Here is a 19,393-nt window from a genome sequence, read left to right on the forward strand (position 1 = left end):
CCAGGGGCCCTGCTCCTCCATAATCATGTGCTACTGAAAATCTGTAATCAAAAGTGCCAATATGTCAGATGAGATGCAACAAGACTCAGTGAAGCGCTACTCAGATGTTGAAGAAATATAGGGAAAGAAAAAAATATAGGGAACTCCATATTAAGACAGAGTTTGACAAGAAGTACACCACCACCTGGCATTGCATTGTTGGGAGAAACCTCAGTAGTTATGTGTCACATGAAACTAAACAATTCATCTACTGCTACCTGGGCCAAGAGGCCATTCTTCTGTTCCTATTTGGTTAAAAGCATGGACTGGGTATGTGTTATATACCCAGTGGTCCATCCAAAAACAAGGACTGCAGCCTAAATTCCAAATACCAGAGACTGAAACCTTCAGCCTATGCATGAGAAAACACCTTGATGTCTGAACCTCTATTGTGTGGTTTTGTATAGGCATCCTCGGTACAATTTTGTTGTTGGTTATTAAATTAGAAAAACAAAGGCAAATGAAAATGAAAACACAATGCTCCAAAATCTTTGGGATGCAACAAAAACTGTTCTAAGAAGGAAGACTATAGCAATACAGGCTTACCTGCAAGAAAGATACAAATAAAAAACCTAACCTTACACCTAAAGGAACTAGAAAAACAAGAACAAAGAAAGCCTAAAGCCAGTAGAAGGAAGGAAATAATAATGATTAGAGTAGAAGTGAAATAAACCTAAATAAACAAACAAACCAGCAGCTGGTTCTTTGAAGAAAAGATCAATGAAATTGATAAATCTTTAGCCAGACTTATCAAAACAACAACAAAAAAATAAAGGAATCAAAATCAGAAATGAAGGGGAACCAACAACTGACACCACAGAAATTCAAAAGATTATAAGAGAATATTAGGAAAAATTATACGCAACAAATTGGACAACCTATATGAAATGGATAAATTCCTAGAGACATAACCTTACAAACTGAGGAAGTAAAAGAAAATTGCAAACACTGACTACTGGCAATGAAATTAAGTCAGTAATCAAAAAGCTTGCCAAAAACAAATAGACCAAATGGCTTCAAAGCGGTTTTCTACCAAACTTTTATTTTTATTTATTTATTTATTTTTAAGATTTTATTTATTTATTCATGAGAGACACAGAGAGAGAGAGAGAGAGAGAGGCAGAGACACAGGCAGAGGGAGAAGCAGGCTCCCTTCAAGGAGCCCGATGTGGGACTCGACCCCAGGTCCCCAGGATCACACCCTGAGCCGCAGGCGGCACTAAACCACTGCGCCACCGGGGCTGCCCTCTACCAAACTTTTAAATAAGAGTTAATACCTACCCTTCTCAAACTATTCCAAAAAATAGAAGAGAAAGGAAAGCTTTCAAATTCATTCTAAAAGGCCAGCATTGCACTAATACCAAAAAAAGATAAAGACACTACAAGAAAAAGAAAACTAAAAAAAAAAAATAAAGAAAAAAGAAAACTACAAGCCAGTATTTCTGATGAACACAGACACCAAAATCCTCAACAAAATATTAGGAAACTCAATCTAACAATACATAAAAAAATATCATTCACTATGGTCATATGGGCTGTATTCCAAGGATGCAAGTATAGTTTAACATTTTAACTCAATCATATCAACAAGAAAGGATAAAACTCACATAATCATCTCAATAGATGCAGAAAAAGCATCTGACAAAGTACAACATCCATTCATGATGAAAACTCCCAATAAAGTAGGCTTAGAGAGAACATACATTAAAGTAATAAAGGCCATATATGAAAAATCCACAGCCAACATCATACCCAATGGTGAAAAACTGAGAACTTTCCCCCTATGATCAGGAATAAGACTGTCCACTTTCATCACTTGAACTTAACGTAGGAGTATAAGTCCTAACACAGCAATCAGACATGAAAAAGAAATAAAAGGCATCTAAATTGGTAAGAAACAAGTAAAACTTCACTATTTGTAGATGACATGATATTCAACATAGAAAACCCTAAAAACTCAATCAAAAACTACCAGAATAAATCAATTCATCAAAGTTACAGGTTACAAAATTAATATACAGAAACCTGTTGCATTTCTTTTTTTTAATTTTATTTATTTATGATAGTCACACACAGAGAGAGAGAGAGAGAGAGAGAGAGAGAGGCAGAGACACAGGGAGAGGGAGAAGCAGGCTCCATGCACCGGGAGCCCGACATGGGACTCAATCCCGGGTCACCAGGATCGTGCCCTGGGCCAAAGGCAGGCGCTAAACCGCTGCGCCACCCAGGGATCCCACCTGTTGCATTTCTATACACAAATAATGAAATAACAGAAAAAGAAATTAAGAAAACAATCCCATTTACAATTATACCAAAAAGAATAAAATACCTAGGAATAAAGTTACCAAGGAGGGTAAATAACTGTGCTTTGAAAACTGTACAAAACTGATGGAAGAAATTAAAGATGACAAAACTGAGATACTCCAGGTACATAGAGATAGCCGATATTGTTAAAATGTTCAGAGTAGGAGATCCCTGGGTGGCTCAGCGGTTTGGCGCCTGCCTTCGGCCCAGGGTGTGATCCTGGAGTCCCGGGATCGAGTCCCAGGTCAGGCTCCCTGCATGGAGCCTGCTTCTCCCTCTGCCTGTGTCTCTGCTTCTCTCTCTGTCTCTCATGAATAAATAAATAAAATCTTAAAAAATAAATAAATAAAATAAAATGTTCAGAGTACCCAAAGCAATCTACAGATTTAATGCAATCCCTATCAAAATACCAACAGTTTTCACAAAACTAACATAATCCTAAAATTTGTATGCAACCACAAAAGACCCCTAATAGCCAATGCAATCTTGAAAAAGAGTAACAAAGCTGGAGGTATCACAATCTCAGATTTCAAGATCTACTACAAAGCTGTAGTAATCAAAATAGTATTATCTGGCACAAAAATAGACACGAGGATATTTGCAATGAAACAGAATCCAGAAATAAAACCATGTTTTTATGGTCAACTGATCTACAACAAAGGAAGCAAGAACATACAATAAGAAAATGACAGTCTCCAACATATGATACTGGGAAAACTAGACAGCTACATGCAAAAGAATGAAATTGGGCCACTTTCTTATACCATACACAAAAAATAAACTCAAAATGGATTAAAGACCTAAATGTGAGACCTGAAACCATAAGACTCCTAGAAAACATAGACAGAAATGTCTTTGATATTGGCCATGGAAATATTTTTCTAAATATGTCTTCTCTGGCAAGGGTAACAAAAGCAAAATTAAACTATTGGGACTACACCAAAAGTTGGTAGTTTCCTTTTGTATAGCAAAGGAAATCATCAACAAAACAAAAAGGAGAAGATATTTATAAATTATATATCTGATAAGGGGTTAATATCCAAAATACATAAAGAACTTATGCAATTCAATACCAAAAACTCCCCAAATAATCCAATTTTTTAAAATGGGCAGGGGAACTGAATAGATATTTTCCTGAAATTGGTATACACATGGCCAACAGACACAATTAAAGCCAAAATGAGACGTCGCTTTACACCAGTCTCAATGGCCAAAATCAATAAGACATTAAATAACAAGTATTGACAAGGATATAGAGAAAAAGGAACTACTGTGCATCCTTACTGGGAATGCAAATTGGGGCAGCCACTGTGGAAAACAGTATGGAGGTTTCCCAAAAAATATTTACCCAAAGAAAATGAAAACACTACTTCAAAAGACACATGCAGGGCAGCCCCAGTGGCGCAGCGGTTTAGCGCCGCCTAAAGCCCCGGGCGTGATCTGGAGACCCTGGATCGAGTCCCACATCAGGCTCTCTACATGGAGCCTGCTTCTCCCTCTGCCTGTGTCTCTGCCTCTCTCTCTCTCTCTGCATCTCTATGAATAAAAAAATAAAAAAAAATGTATTAAAAAAAAAAGACACATGCATCTGCTCTTACAGCATTATTTACAATAGTCAATATATGGAAGCAACTCAGGTACTCATTGATAGAGGAATGGATAAAGAAGATGTGGTGTGTACACACACACACACACACACACACACACTGGAATGTTACTCAGCCATAAAACAAAGAATGAGATCCTGCCATTTGTAACAACATGGCTGAACCTAGAGGATATAATAAAAAAAAGTCAGAGAAAGACAAATACTGTATGATTTCAGTCATATGTGTAATTTAAGAAACAAAACAAATGAAGAATGGACAAAAGAAAGAAAAAAAGACAAAAAGACCAGACTCTTAAATATAGAGAATAAATTGGTGGCTGCTAGAGGGGAGGTAGGTAGGAGATGGGTGAATTAGATAAAGGGTATTAACTTATCTTGATAAGCACTAAAAAACCTATAGAAGTGTTGAAACGTATAAAAGTGTGGATTTCCCAATATCCATTATATATGCACTGGAAACTAATAAAACACTGCATGTCAATACAACACTATATACTCATATTTAAAAACATGGTGGAGATATGAGGCACCTGGCTGTCCAGCTCAGTCCATAGAGCATGCAACATTTGATCTTGGGGTCCTGAGTTTGAGGCCCATGTTAGAGGTACAGTTTACTTTTTATTTATTTTTTTTTCTTTTTCAGTTTACTTTTTTTAAAAAAATGGTGTAGATATTATGGAAAGAGCATGGCAGTTCCTCAAAAAATTAAAATTAGCATTAGCATACCATGTACCAATCCCACTTCTGGGTATAGATCCAAAAGAACTGAAAAGAACCTAGAGGGTCTATTTGCATACCTATATTCAACATAACATTATTCACAATAGCCAAGAGGTCCAAGGAACTTCAACGTTCACCAACACATGAATAGGATAAGGAAAATCTGGCACACACATACCACAGAGTATTATTCAGCCTTTAAAAAAGGAGTTGCCACATGCTATGAACCTTTAGAACATTATGCTAAGTGAAATAAGGCAGTCACAAAATGAGAACTACTGCACAAATCCACTTATATGAAGTGTCTAAAGTAGTCAAATTTTTACAAACAGAAAATAGAATGGTGGTTGCCAGAAACTGAGAAGAGGGGATAAAGGGGAGCTCTTGTTCAATGGATATAGCGCTTCTGTTTTATAGGATGAAAAAGCTCTATAATTCTGTTGCACAACAATGTGCAAATAATTAATGCTTTTGAACTATATGTTTAAAAATGGCTAAGATAGTAAATTTAATGTGTTTTTTACCACAATAAAAAAAGATACTACATACTGATGAAAAGGTCAATTCACCAAGAAGACAGAATTCTAAATGTATATGTACCTAACAACAAACACATGAACCAAATATTGATAGAACTGAAAGAAGAAAGACAACTCCACAATCATATTTAAGATTAACATCAACATTGCTCTTTCAGTAATATAATTAATCAAGAATCAGTAGTGATATCAGAGAACAGAACATCAATCAACTGTGTTGAAATGACGTTTTGTAAGACAATCCTCCAAACAGCAAAATGTGCATTCTTTTCTGGTGCCTATGGAACAATTACCAAAAAACCATGCTCTGGGACAAAAAACAACTCTTAATAAATTTAAAGGAAATTATATCATATAACATATGTTCTCAGACCATAATGGAATTAAACTAGAAATAGATATCAAAACTAACAGAAAAATCTCCAAATGCCTGGAAATTAACTTTTAAATAATCCATGAAACAAGGAGGAAGTCTCAGAAGAAATTAGAAAACATTCTAGGCTGAAGAAGAATGAAAATACAATGTATCAAAATTTGATGTTACAAATTTAGTGTTACAGCTAAAGCAGTGCATGGGGAAATTTAGAGCACTAAATGCTTATATTAGAAAACAAAAAAATGGGTGCCTGAGTGGTTCAGTTGGTTACATGTCTGCCTTTGGCTCAGGTCATGATCCCAAGGCCCTGGGATTGAGGGCCACGTCAAGCTCTCTGCTCCATGGGGGGAATCTGCTTCTCCCTCTGCCCCTCCTCCCACTCGTTCGTTCTCTCTCTCTCAAATAAATAAAATCTTTAAAGAAAGAAAGGACGTGAAATCAAGAATCTAAACTTTCAACTTAATAAACTAGAAAAAAAGGAGAAAAAATACCCAGAGGAAATAATAAACAGCACAAGCCAATAAAACTAAAAACAGAAAAGATATAAAATAAAAGACAAAAGCTGTTTCTGGGGAAGATCAACAAAACTGATACACATCTAACAAGACTGCCCCCCAAAACAGGTGGGGGAACCACACTAGTCACCGATATCTGGAATATCAGACACTATCACTATGAACCTCATAGGCATTAAAAGGTTAGTAAGGTGACTACGACAGTAAATTTTACACACATAAATATGACAACTTAGATTAAATGAATTTCTCAAAACCACAATCTACCAAAATCTACCCAAGAGATAACATGAATATTTCTATAACTACATATTGAAAAGCAATCTCTATTCTTTTTTTTTTTTTTTTTTTTTTTTTTATGATAGTCACAGAGAGAGAGAGAGGTAGAGACACAGGCAGAGGGAGAAGCAGGCTCCATGCGCCGGGAGCCTGATGTGGGACTCGATCCCGGGTCTCCAGGATTGCGCCCTGGGCCAAAGGCAGGCGCTAAACCGCTGCACCACCCAGGGATCCCCCCTGAAAAGCAATCTCAAAGTCCAAATGACTTCACAAGCAAATTCTACCAAATATTTAAAATAAAATAGCATCAATTCTACAAAAATCTTTCAGAAAACAGAAAGAGAACATTCCTAATTCATCTTTTGAGACCAGGATTACTCTGACACCAAAACCAGAGTACAGAAAAAGAAAACAAAAACTAAAAACCAGTATCTTTCATGAACTAAGACACAAAAATCCCCAACAGAACATCAGCAAACATAATCCAGGAAAATAGAGAATAACAACAATGACCAAGTGGGGTTTATCCTAAAAATGTAATAAGGCTGCTTCAATATTCAAAAAATCAATATAATCCACCCTATTAACACCCTAATAAACCATCATAACAACATGTTAAAAAAAGAAAAACCACTAGGTTTTCTCCAGTTCCATAAGGCATGAAAAGGAAACAGAAGGCACAGAGATTAGGAAGAAATAAAACTGTTCCATTAGTGGACATTACCTATGTAAAACATTTCCAATAAATTGCTAGAACAAGTTTAGGAACATCACAAAATACAAGGTGAACCACAAAACGAAAGCAATATTTCCATACCTTAGCAATGCACAATTGAAAAATGAAATTTTAAAAGGCACTCTATTTAAAGTGGCACAAAAGGGCAGCCCCGGTGGCTTAACACTGCCTTCAGCCCAGGGCGTGATCCTGGGGACCCAGGATTGAGTCCCACATCAGACTCACCGCACGGAGCCTGCTTCTCCCTCTGCCTGTGTCTCTGCCCCCGCCCCCTCTGTGTCTCTAATAAATAAATAAAATCTTTAATAAAAAAAATGAAAAAATTAAGTGGCACAAAAAAATGAAATACTCAGGTATAAACCTAACAAAACATGAATGCAGAAAAATCAAAATCTAATAGAGAAATATAACATGTTTATGGATTAGAAAATTCAAAATAGCTGATATTTTCTGCAAATTGATGTACAGATTTAAAGCAATCAAAATCAAAATAACAGATTTATTTATAGATACAGAGAAGCTAACTCTAAAATTTACATGGAAAGGCAAAGAAACAATATATATAAAACAATTTTGAAAGAGAATAAGGTTTGAGGAATCACATCTAATTTAAAAGCATAACTTACATGCCTTTAGCCCCCCCCCCAAAAAATATATATATATAAATAGGACTACAACTCAAAGTATAGAAGAAATATCTGTAAGTCCATACCATACTGATAAAAACAAATGATGTAAGTAATATATAAGTGAGGAGAACAGACAAAACTCCTATGCAGAAAAATTCTAAATAATTTATGTAGGTACTTCATCCTCAAGGAAGTGGAGTATAACTCTCCACTCTTTAAGTGCAGGCTGCATATAGCAAGTTACTTCTAAAGAGCACAGTATGAAAAGGGGCAAAAAGAAAAAAAAGTAACTTTACAGTGAAGAAATTTGACGAGCACTACCTCAGTCAGTTGATGAGGGTTTACACCAATTTTGATAAGTCATGTTGACAGTATATATGCTTGATTTAATATGTGATGAAAATGGCATTTTATCTCTGTTATATGTACCTACTCCAAATCCATAATCCCTAATTATGAGAAAAATACCAGACAAATTTCAACTGAGGGACATTTTACAAAATACCTGACCAATACTCCTCGAGGTCATTGAAAACAAGAAAAATCTGAGATACCATGACAGCCAAGAGAAGACTAAGGAGACATGACAACTAATTGTTATGTGGTATCCTGAATGGGATCCTCTAACAGAAATCAGACGTTAGTTAAAACTAAGGAAATCTGGAAGTGCCTGGATAGCTCAGTCAGTTAAGCCTCTGATTCTGGATTTTGGCTCAGGTCATCACCTCAGGTCGTGAGATTAAGCCCCACCTTGGGCTCCACTCTGGGCCTGGAGCCTGCTTAAGATTCTCTCCCCTCTCCTTCTGCCCCCTCCCCGGACTTCCCTATCACATGTGTGGCGTGTGTATGTATGTGCACTCTCAAAAAAAAAAAAAAAAAAAAAAAAGAACTAAAGAAATCTAAATGAAGTATTGGGCTTTAGTCAATAATGTATCATTAATTATAACAAGCATGCCAATTTAATGAAAGATGTTAATAACAGAGGAAAGTGGATGAGGGGGATATACAGGAATTATATGTACTATCTTCACAATTTTTCTGAAATCTAAAACTTTAATTTAAACTCATATATAGTATACACCATTAATCTTAGATATAGTGTTCAGCAATTTATCATCAGTTGCATTGAACACCCAGTGCTCATCACATCATGTGCCCTCCTTAACGTCCATCACCCAGTTACTCCATCCCCTCACCCTCCTCCCCTCCAGCAACCCTCAGTTTATTTACAATAGTTAAGAGTCTCTCATGGTTTATCTCCCTCTTTGATTTCTTCCCATTCACTTTTCCCTCCCTTCCCCTATGATCCTTTGTGCTGTTTCCTATATTTCACATGAGTGAAACCTGATAACCGTCTTTCTCTGAATGACTTATTTCACTCAGCATAATACTTTCCCGTTCCATCTACACTGATGCAAATGGTAAAGTATTCATCCTTTCTGATGGCTGAGTAATATTTCATTGTGTTATATAGCACATCTTCTTTATCCATTCATCTGTTGATAGACATCTCTGCTCTTTCCACAGTTCGGCTATTGTGGACATTGTTTCTAAGAGCAGGTGCCCCTTCAGATCACATTTTTATCTTTGGGGTAAATACCTAATAGTGCAATTCCTGGGCACGACCAACACCAAGGGCATACAAACAATTTTAAGAACATACTACAAGCAACTATATGCCAACAAATTAGGCAATCTGAAAGAAATAGATGCATTCCTGGAAACATAAACTACAAAACTGGAAATCTAAATCTTTCACATTTAAATGCTTAAACAAACAATGTGATAATGTGAATGGACAGGCATAAACATCAACAGAACACAGTTCAGAAACAGAACCACACAATATGGCAAACTGATTTTTTAAAATCTTTAAGTGATCTCTACCCTCAATGGGGGGCCCAAACTCATGACCCTATGAGCACATGCTCTTCAGCCAGGCACCCCTTGATTTTTTAAAATTATAGTATAATTGAAATACAATGTTGTTTCAGTTTCAGGTGTACAACATGGTGATTTAATAATTCTACACATTATGCAATGCTTACCAAAATAAGTGGAGTTACCATGTCACCATACAGTTATCACAATATTATTTACTGTATTCCCTATGCTATACCTTGTATTTCTATGACCTATTTATTTCATAACTGGAAGTTTGTACCTCTTGATCCCCTACAACCTATTTCATCCATCCTCCCACCTTCCTCCTATGGCACTCAGTAGTTTCTTCTCTGTATTTATCAGCCTGCTTCTGTTTGTTTGTTCATTTGTTTTGTTTTTTAGAGTCCACATATAAGTGCAATCATACGGTATTTGTCTTTCTCTGTCTCATTTATTTCACGTCACATAATACCATTTAGGCTCAACTATGTTGTCACAACTGGAAAGATTTCATTATTTTTTATAGCTATTATTCCATTGTGTATATGTACCACATCTTTATCTTTTCATCTATCAATTAGCCAATTGATTTGAAAAGGTACAAAGCAATTCGGTGGAGAAAAGAGTCTTTCAAAAAGTGATGTTGAAACAATTGGACATCCATATACAGAATATGAACCTTGGCCTAAGCCTCACACATAAAAACACCTCACATAAAAATTAACTCAAAATGGGGTGCTTGGGTGGCTCAGTTGGTTAAGCATCTGCCTTTGGCACAGGTCATGATCCCAGGATCCTGGAATCAAGCCCCACATCAAGCTCCTTGCTCAGCAGGGAGCCTGCTTCTTCCTCTCCCTCTCCCTGCTGCTTCCTCTGCTTGTGCATTTGCTCTCTCTCTCTCTCTCTCACTCTCTGTCAAATAAAACCTTTAAAGAAAAAAATTGACTCAAAATGGATCAGAGACTATATATGTATGTAAGTTTTAGAAAAGTTAGGGGAAAAAGTTCAAGACTGAGGTTAGACCACTAGTCTTTAGAAAAGAATTTTTAGATACATAAAAGAAAAAACTGGCAAAGTGGACTCCATCAAAATTGAAAATACTTGCTATGAGAAAGATACTGTAAAAAAAATTAAAAGCCAAACTCCAGACTTAGACAAAATGTTTGCAAATAAAATATCTGACAAAAAACTTGCATTCCAAATAGATAAAGAGCTTTCAAAATTCAACAGTAAAAGGACAACTACCCAATTAAAATACAGGCAAAAGACTTAAGACTTTTCAACAATGAGGATATACTGGTGGCAAACATGTGCACAAAAAGATGCTCAACATCACCATTAGAGAAATGAAAATAAAAACCATGATGAAATACTACTACACGGGCAGCCCCTGTGGCGCAGTGGTTTAGCGCTGCCTGCAGCCCGGGGTGTGATCCTGGATCGAGTCCCACATCGGCTCCCTGCATGGAGCCTGCTTCTCCCTCTGCCTGTGTCTCTGCCTCTGCCTCTCTAAATCAATCAATCAATCAATCAATCAATCTTTAAAAAAAAAGAAATACTACTACACACCTATCAGAATAGCTGAACTAAAAAATATTAACACTACCAAGTGCTGGTGAGGATGTGAAACACTTGGAACTTTCATGCAATGCTTGTGGAGATGCAAAATGGTGTAGCTGCTCTAAAAAAAATGGCATTTCTTATACAATTTTTAAAAAATAGGCTCCATGCCAAGCACAGAGCCCAATGCACAGCTTGAACTCACGACCCTGAGATCAAGACCTGAGCTGAAATCCAGAGTCAAATGCTTAACCTACTGAGCCACCCAAGTTCCTGTTTCTTACACAATTAACATACACTTACTCTATGGTCCAGCAATTCACTCCTGAGTATATGCCCTAGAGAAATGAAAACTTATGTTTGCAGAGAAATACATACATGACAATTTAGCAGAGAAATACATACATGACAATTTATAGCACTTCTATCTTCCAAATGCCAGAAACAACCCAAATAATCGTCCACAAGTGAAGAGATAAACTGTGGTACATCCATACAATGGAATACTACTCAGCAATAAAAACAGTACATGCAACAACTTGGATGAATCTCAAGGGTATCATACTAGTTATGACTGCAAAAGAAATAGTCTCAAAAGGTTATTTCATGATTTAATTTATATGATATTCTCAAAAAGCAAAACCATAAGTGACAGAAAACAAATTAGTGGTTGCCAGGGGTTGGGATGGGGAGAGGATGTGACTATAGAGAGCTGGCACAAAGGAGTTTTGGGGCATGATGGAACTATTTTGTATCCTGATTTTGGTGGTGATCAAAAAAATCTATACATGTGTTAAAATTCACAGAACTGTACACCAAAAATATCAAATTTTACTGTATGATAAAAAATAGAAAAAAAGACAGTTACATTGCAACATATTTATGATAAAATCATAAGAACACAAAAGACAGGGCAGCCTGGGTGGCTTAGCGGTTTAGCTCTGCCTTCAGCCCAGGGCGTGATCCTGCAATCCCTGGATCGAGTGCCGAGTGCCGCGTCGGGTTCCCAGCATGGAGCCTGCTTCTCCCTCTGCCTGTGTCTCTGCCTCTCTCTGTCTCTCATGAATAAATAAAATCTTTAAAAAAACACACACAAAAGACAATATAATCACAAGCCAGTCTATTCCCTAATGGGATAAATGAGCCCACAGAGTAAGATACAAAGGTAGACATCATCACAATCATCATCATTCAAAATACTACTACCATCGTCACCATCATGATTCAAAATACTATCTGCCTATCACTGTTTCAAGTGCTTTATGTCTATTAAATCCTGTTCCCTCTATGGCTCTATGAGGCAGCTATTTTTATTTTGCCCCTTTTACAGATATGGAAATTGAGGCACAATGAGATGGAGTAGAGCCCAAGTGGAGCCAAGTGGTAGAGCTAGTGTTCAAACCTATATAGCACAGCTCCAAAGGTCTGTCCCAAGCACTTGGCAAGTAAAATAGAATTTTAGAAAAACAACAAAAACAAAGTACCTCTCTTCTTCCTTCTAAAACCAGCTATTTAAAAAATAAATAAATAAATAAAACCAGCTATTTTAATTTTCCTACTTTTGCTTGTGGGGATGCCATTTTTTCAGCAGCCCTCGTTTGTAACCTGAACCATATCTAGCCCCTCTGACTTTCATAACCTATTAGTTTCAATTCCCCTGAAATCTCCTTGGAAAAATCTCTCTCCTATTCCTCCATTTTTCCTGCTCTCACTGAATTCAACTCTTTTTCATTGTATAGTAGCCCTTTTATCTGCAGCCCCTTTATGTTCCAACACTCCCAAGTGGATCCTGAAACTGCAGAGAGTACCAAACCAAACTCTCTGCAGAGAGTATATACCATGTTTTTTCCTATATATATATATACATACTTATGATAAAGTTTAATATATTAACAATAAGAAATTAACAGTAAGAAATTAACAATAATAAAACAAATATAACATATGGTAATAAAAATTATGCGAATGTGCTCTCTCTCAAAATACCTTAGTGTACTATACCTACACTTCTTGTGATGTGAGATGACAAAATGCCTACATAAGATGAAGTGAGATGAATGGCAGGCATTACGATACACTATCAGGCTACTATTGACCTTTTGATGATACGTCAGGAGAATCATCTGCTTCTGAACAGCAGTTGATCTCACAAAACCGAAACTGCAGAATATGAAGCCATAGGTAAGGGAGCGGTGGGGGGACTACTGTACTCTGAGATGTACAAATCTTGCTTGGATTATAATAGCCCCCATTGACCAATTACCATGCCCGTATCATCCCTAAAAATATATTATGGGCAATGCTGCCAGACTTATCTAGCTCTCAGTGTCAATTCCAAACTATTTGATGATGTAGTTCAAACTGCTTAACCTGGCATTCGTTGCTCTGATTCCAAATTACCTTCTAGTCTTTTCTTCCATTATTTTTTTAAAAAATTTTTATTTAAATTCAATTTTCCAGCATATCCTCCATCAATTTTTGACATAAAGTAGGGGAAAGGAGGGAAAGGTTACTTACTAAACCACTATGTGTCAAATATTTTGATAAAAATCTTGCATATACTTCCTCATTTAAACATCACGAGTACATTATAATGGCCTGAACATCCCTGACTTGCCCAAAGTGACACAGGTGGAACATGGGAGCTAGAATTTCAATTCAGCTCTAAAAGTCCATTCTTTTTATATTAAATCAGACTTCACTATTCCATTTTTCTCAAATATATGTGCAAGTACTAAACCTATTTCTTGTGAGGGAATGACATCTAGGCCCAACTGAAATAATGTTTCTGAATGGCATGAAGCCTTCTCTAAATTCTTCCAATGGGGTGTGTTCACCCTTCTGTGAACTCACATGGTAAAATGTACTTCTTTGGAGTGACTTTATTTCTTTTGTGTTTTAGACTTGTCTACTTAACACAATGTTAAATAACTTAGAGAAAAATATCTCAATATCTATGTATCTTGCCCACATAAGCTTAGGTCATAAGTGACTGAGTCAACATGATTTTTGTGGGCTGTATGATTTTCCCCCAATATAAAGGAACTTGGTCAGCTCTTCATTATTGGTTAGACTAGTAAGTCTTCTTTCATCCAGAACCTTCATCATACCATATTTTGTGCCCTATAAGTATGAGTGTTAGGATTAACTAGCAAGCATTACTAATATGTTATTTCTAAACCTTACTAGGTTTACTGACACAGAATTCAGAACTATCATACACATATTAAGCCTCTCTAGCTCCTGTTTACGAACAGCTTAATTTATCATTGTTGTCACAAAACTATTTCCTTAGAAGATTGTTCCATGAAAAGGGGCATTAATATCCATTTTATATAATTATTTTTTATTGATATCAGATTTGGGCATGATATAGCATCTCAAAAATTTTCTATATTAAATTCTTTTAAAACAGTCTATTCAAAGAATGCAATGTCTGTCCTAAACTTTTAAAAATATATAAAGTAAAATAGGAAGACAAGAGCAGGAAAAGAATATTTATCCTGACATTTCACTCTTCTAAGGAGCTTCACAGACTTTGTAACTCACAAAGACTGTATTAAGTGAAAGTAAAACTCAACCTAAACTCTAACTCAAAATGTTTAAAAAATGTATCTAAGATTTTGACCTGTAGGAAGAAAAAAATAAGATACCCTCGCTTCCCCAATAGAATAAGAGATTAAAAAAGAAAAAAAAAAAGACATGATCCATGGTAATGTTTCTATCATACCATAGTGTGTTATGACACTGAAGCAGACAGGAATTGAGACCATTTTTTCCTGTTGTTGTTGTCCTCTAAGTGCTAGTAAAGTCATTATCAATCAACAAAATAAATTCTGAAGAACAAAGTATTTCATGCAGAAGCAGATAGTTTTACTGGTTCAGTGCAGAGAATATATAATAAAACTAAAGTGTTTTTATGTTTTAACACAACTTACAATAAATTTCAGAAAACAAAACTTAACGGCTAACGCATAAAGATACTATGTTAAGTCACTCTGTTCTCCTTTTTCTGATTTCCTTGTATTTACACTCTATATCACATATTAGTATGTACTATCAACATATAATACTATTATGCAGAACACTGTATTAGCTCAGACTGTATTATTCTCCTAGCTAAAATCTTTGTAGGCAAAGAGTGACTTTTATACTGCACATTAATCAGAACAGTACTTAGTAGAAAGAGGAACTCCAAATGGCACTTCTGCAGTACCTACTACAGGCAGCAATAGTATTATTAGATTAATTCTTCTATTATTTGTTTTAATTGAAGCATAGTTGACATATATATTAGTTTCAGGTACAACATAGTGATTCAAAGTTCTACACATTATGCAATGCTTACCACTAAGTGTAGTTACCATATATCATCATACAAAATTATTACAATATTATTGACTATATTCCCTATGCTGTATTTTCATTCCTATGATTTATTTTAAAACTGGAAATTTTAAATCTTGGGGCACCTGGGTGGCTCACTGGTTGAGCATCTGCCTTTGGCTCAGGTCGTGATCTCCAGGTCCTGGGATCCAGTTCTACATCAGGCTCCCAGCACGGACCTTGCTTCTCCCTCTGCCTATGTATCTGCCCCTCTCTCTGTGTCTCTCATGAATACATAAAATCTTTAAAAAAATTTTTTAACTCTTGATTCCCTTCACCTATTTCACCAATCGTCCCACCCACCCCACCTCTGACAACCACTATCTTGGTCTCTGTATTTAAGAGTTTCTTTAATTTTTTTGTTTGTTCATTTGTTTTTTAGATTCCAAATATAAATGAAATTATATGGTATTTGTCTTGTCTGATTATTTTACTTACCATAATATCCTCTAGGTCCATCCATGTTTGTCACAAATGGCAAGATTTTGGTTTTTTTATGACTGAATAATATTCCACTTTATTTATACCACATCTTTATCCACTCACTATTGATGGCCACTAGGGCTGCTTCCATGTCTTGGCTATTGTAAATAATGCTGCAATAAACATGGGAGTGCATAGGTATTTCCATTTTTAATTTTTTGAGGAACCTCCATACTGTTTTCCATAATGGCTACACCAACAGTGCATAAGAATTCTCCTTTATACCCTTGCCAAGACTTGTTATTTATCTTTTTTAAAAGATTTGTTTTAGAGAGAGAAAGAGTGTGCACATATATATGAAAGGGGAGGGGCAGAGGGAGGAGAGAGAGTCCCAAGCAGACTCTGCGCTGAGTGCAGAGCCCAACATGGGGCTCAATCTCACAATCCTGAGATCATGATCTGAGCCAAAACTAAGAGTTGGATGTTTAACCAACTGCGCCACCTACAAGGCCCATTTTTTTGTCTTTTTGATAACAGCCATCCTGACAGGTATGAGGTGATATTACATTCCCATTTTAATTTGCATTTCTCTTATGGTTAATTGTATTGAGCATCTTTTTATGTGCCTGTGGGCCATCTGTCTTCTTTGGAAAAAATGTCTATCCAGGTCTTCTGCTTATGTTTCATATATGGCCTTTATTATGTTGAGGTATGTTCCCTCTAAGCCCACCTTGCTGAGTTTTTATCAAGAACAAATATTGCATTTTGTTAAATGCTTTTTATGCATCTACTGATATGATGTGATTTTAATCTTTCATCTTGTTAATGTGATATATCACATTGATTGAGCTGTGAATATTAACCATTTTTGTATCCCTGGAATAAATCTCACTTAACTATGGTGAATGATCCCTTTAATGTATTACTGAGCTTGGCTTGGTAATATTCTGTTGAGGACTTTTGCATGTATGTTTATCAAAGACAACGGCCTATAATTTTCTCTTTTTTTGTGTGGTGTCTCTGTCTGGTTTGGGTATCAGAGTAATGCTGGCTTGGTAAAATAAATTCAGAAGTACTCCTTCCTCTTCCATTTTTTGGAAAAATGTTGTAAGAACAGGTACTAATTCTTCTTCAAATGTTTGACAGACTTCACCTGGGAAATGACCTGGTCTGAAACTTTTATTTGTTTGGAGTTTGATAATCAATTCAATTTTGTTACCAGTAACCAGTAGGTCCAGATTTTCTACTTCTTCTAATTCAGTCTTGGAAGATTGTGTTTCTAGAAATGTATCCATTTCTTCTAAGTTGTCCAATTTGTTTCCATAGTAGTCTATTATAAGTATTTGTATTTCTGTGGTGTTGGTTATAACTTCTTTTCCATTTCTGATTTTATATACTTGAGTCTTCCTTTTTTCTTCTTGATGAGTCTAGCTAAAGGTTTGTCAATTTTACGTTTTCAAAGAACCAGTTCTTAGTTTCATTAACCATTTTACGACTTCTTAAAGTCTCTATTTCATTTATTTCTGCTCTGATCTTCGTTATTTTTTTCCTTCTACTAATTTTGGGCTTTGTTCTTTTTCTAACTCCTTTAGGTATAAGGTTAAATTATTTGAGATTTTTTTGTTCTTGAGACAGACCTTCCACATACCAAAGAATCTGCCTTGTGTTTCCATTTTATCTCCATGTATTTATTTCCTCTTTGATTTCTTCACTGACCCATTGGTTGTTTAGTAGCACATTGTTCAGCTTTTTCAAGTTTTTTCTTCCCTTGTAATTAATTTTTAGGTTCATACTGTTATGGTGAGAAAAGATGCTTGATATGATTTCAACCTTAAGTGTATTGAGACTACACTTGGGTGGCTCAGTGGTTGAGCGTCTGCCTTTGGCTCAGGTCACATGATCTGGGGTCCTGAAATCCAGTCCTGCATCAGGCTCCCTGTGAGGAGCCTGCTTTTTATTTTTTTAAGATTTTATTTATTTATTCATGAAAGACACAGAGAGAGACAGAGACACAGGCAGAGGGGGAAGCAGGCTCCATGCAGGAAGCCCAATTTGGGACTCGATGCCGGGACTCTGGGATCACACTGAGCCAAAAGCAGATGCTCAACCGCTGAGCCACCCAGGCATCCCACGAGGAGCCTGCTTCTCCCTCTGCCTATGTCTCTTCCTCTCTCTCTGTGTCTCTCATGAATAAATAAATAATCTTTTAAAAAGTGTACCGAGACTTGTTTTGTAGCCTAACACGATCTATCCTGGAAAATGTTCCATGTGCACTCTGCCCTTTTTGGATAGAATGTTGTGTATATATTTGCTAAGACCATCCGGTCTAATGTGTTGTTCAAACCCATATGATCCGCCCACTGATATGAATGGGGTTTTAAATTCCTTACTATTATTGTATACTGTCAATATTTGCTTTATACAACTAGGTGCTCCTATGTTGGGTGCATAGATATTCATAACTGTTATACCTTCTTGTTGGATCGTGCTCTTTATCATTATGTAATACCCTTCTGTGTCTCATTACACAGTCTTTGTTTTAAAGTCTATTTTGTCTGATACAAGAATTGCTACTCCAGTTTTTCTTTCACTCCCATTTACATGAAATATTTATATTTTAAGATCTAATTTATTTGAGGGGTGACTGGGTGGCTCAGCTAGTTAGGCACTTGAGTCTTGGGTTTCAGCCCTGGTCATGATTCTATTGTGAGACTGAGCCCCACGTCTGGCTCCACATTCAGGGGGGAGCCTGCTTCTCTCCTTTCCCTCTCCCCCTGCTTATGTACTCTCTCTCTAAAATAATTCTTCAAAAAAAAAAAAAAAGATTTGAGAGAGAGCAGCACTCCTGCATGGAGTTTCTTTTTGCATCCCTTCACTTCCAGTCTGTATGTGAAGTGAGTGTCTTGTAGCATAATGACTGATCCTGATTCATTATTCAGTCACCTTATGTCTTTTTATGAGCATTTAGTTCATTCACATTTAAAGTAACTACTAATAGGGGTACCTGGTGGCTCAAAAGGTTGAGCAGCCAACTCGTGGTTTCAGTTCAGGTCATGATCTCAGGGTTATGAGATTGAGCCCTGTGTCAGGCTCTGTGCTCAGCAGTCTGCCTGTCCCTCTCCCTCCCTCTCTGCCCCTTCCCACAGTCATGTATGCATGCTCTAATAAATCTTAAAAAAAAAAAAAGTAACTACTGACAGGTACATACTTATTGCTGTTTTGTCGTTTTCTGGTTGTTTTTATAATTCTTCGCTGTTCCATTCTTCTCTGGCTCTCTTGCCTTCTGATTTGATGATTTTCTTTAGTTGTATGACTGAATTCCTTTATCTTTATTTTTTTTTTAAGATTTTATATTTCTTTATTCATGAGAGACACAGGGAGAGAGAGAGGCAGA

The 19,393-nt window shown here is 36.3% G+C and overlaps 1 protein-coding gene, 1 long non-coding RNA gene and 1 pseudogene across 3 annotated transcripts in view; 2 read left to right on the forward strand and 1 right to left on the reverse strand.

Moving 5' to 3' along the window:
- KLHL8 (kelch like family member 8) overlaps positions 1-19,393 on the reverse strand; it is a 73,153-nt gene that overhangs the window by 39,317 nt on the left and 14,443 nt on the right. The window lies entirely within an intron of this gene.
- Positions 1-19,393, forward strand: part of LOC140623598 (uncharacterized) — a 51,586-nt gene that overhangs the window by 20,050 nt on the left and 12,143 nt on the right. The window lies entirely within an intron of this gene.
- On the forward strand, positions 26-296 carry LOC140623776 (dynein light chain 1, cytoplasmic-like; annotated as a pseudogene).

Source organism: Canis lupus, chromosome 33 (genome assembly GCF_048164855.1).
Source record: "Canis lupus baileyi chromosome 33, mCanLup2.hap1, whole genome shotgun sequence".
In the NCBI taxonomy this organism is placed as follows: domain Eukaryota; kingdom Metazoa; phylum Chordata; class Mammalia; order Carnivora; family Canidae; genus Canis; species Canis lupus.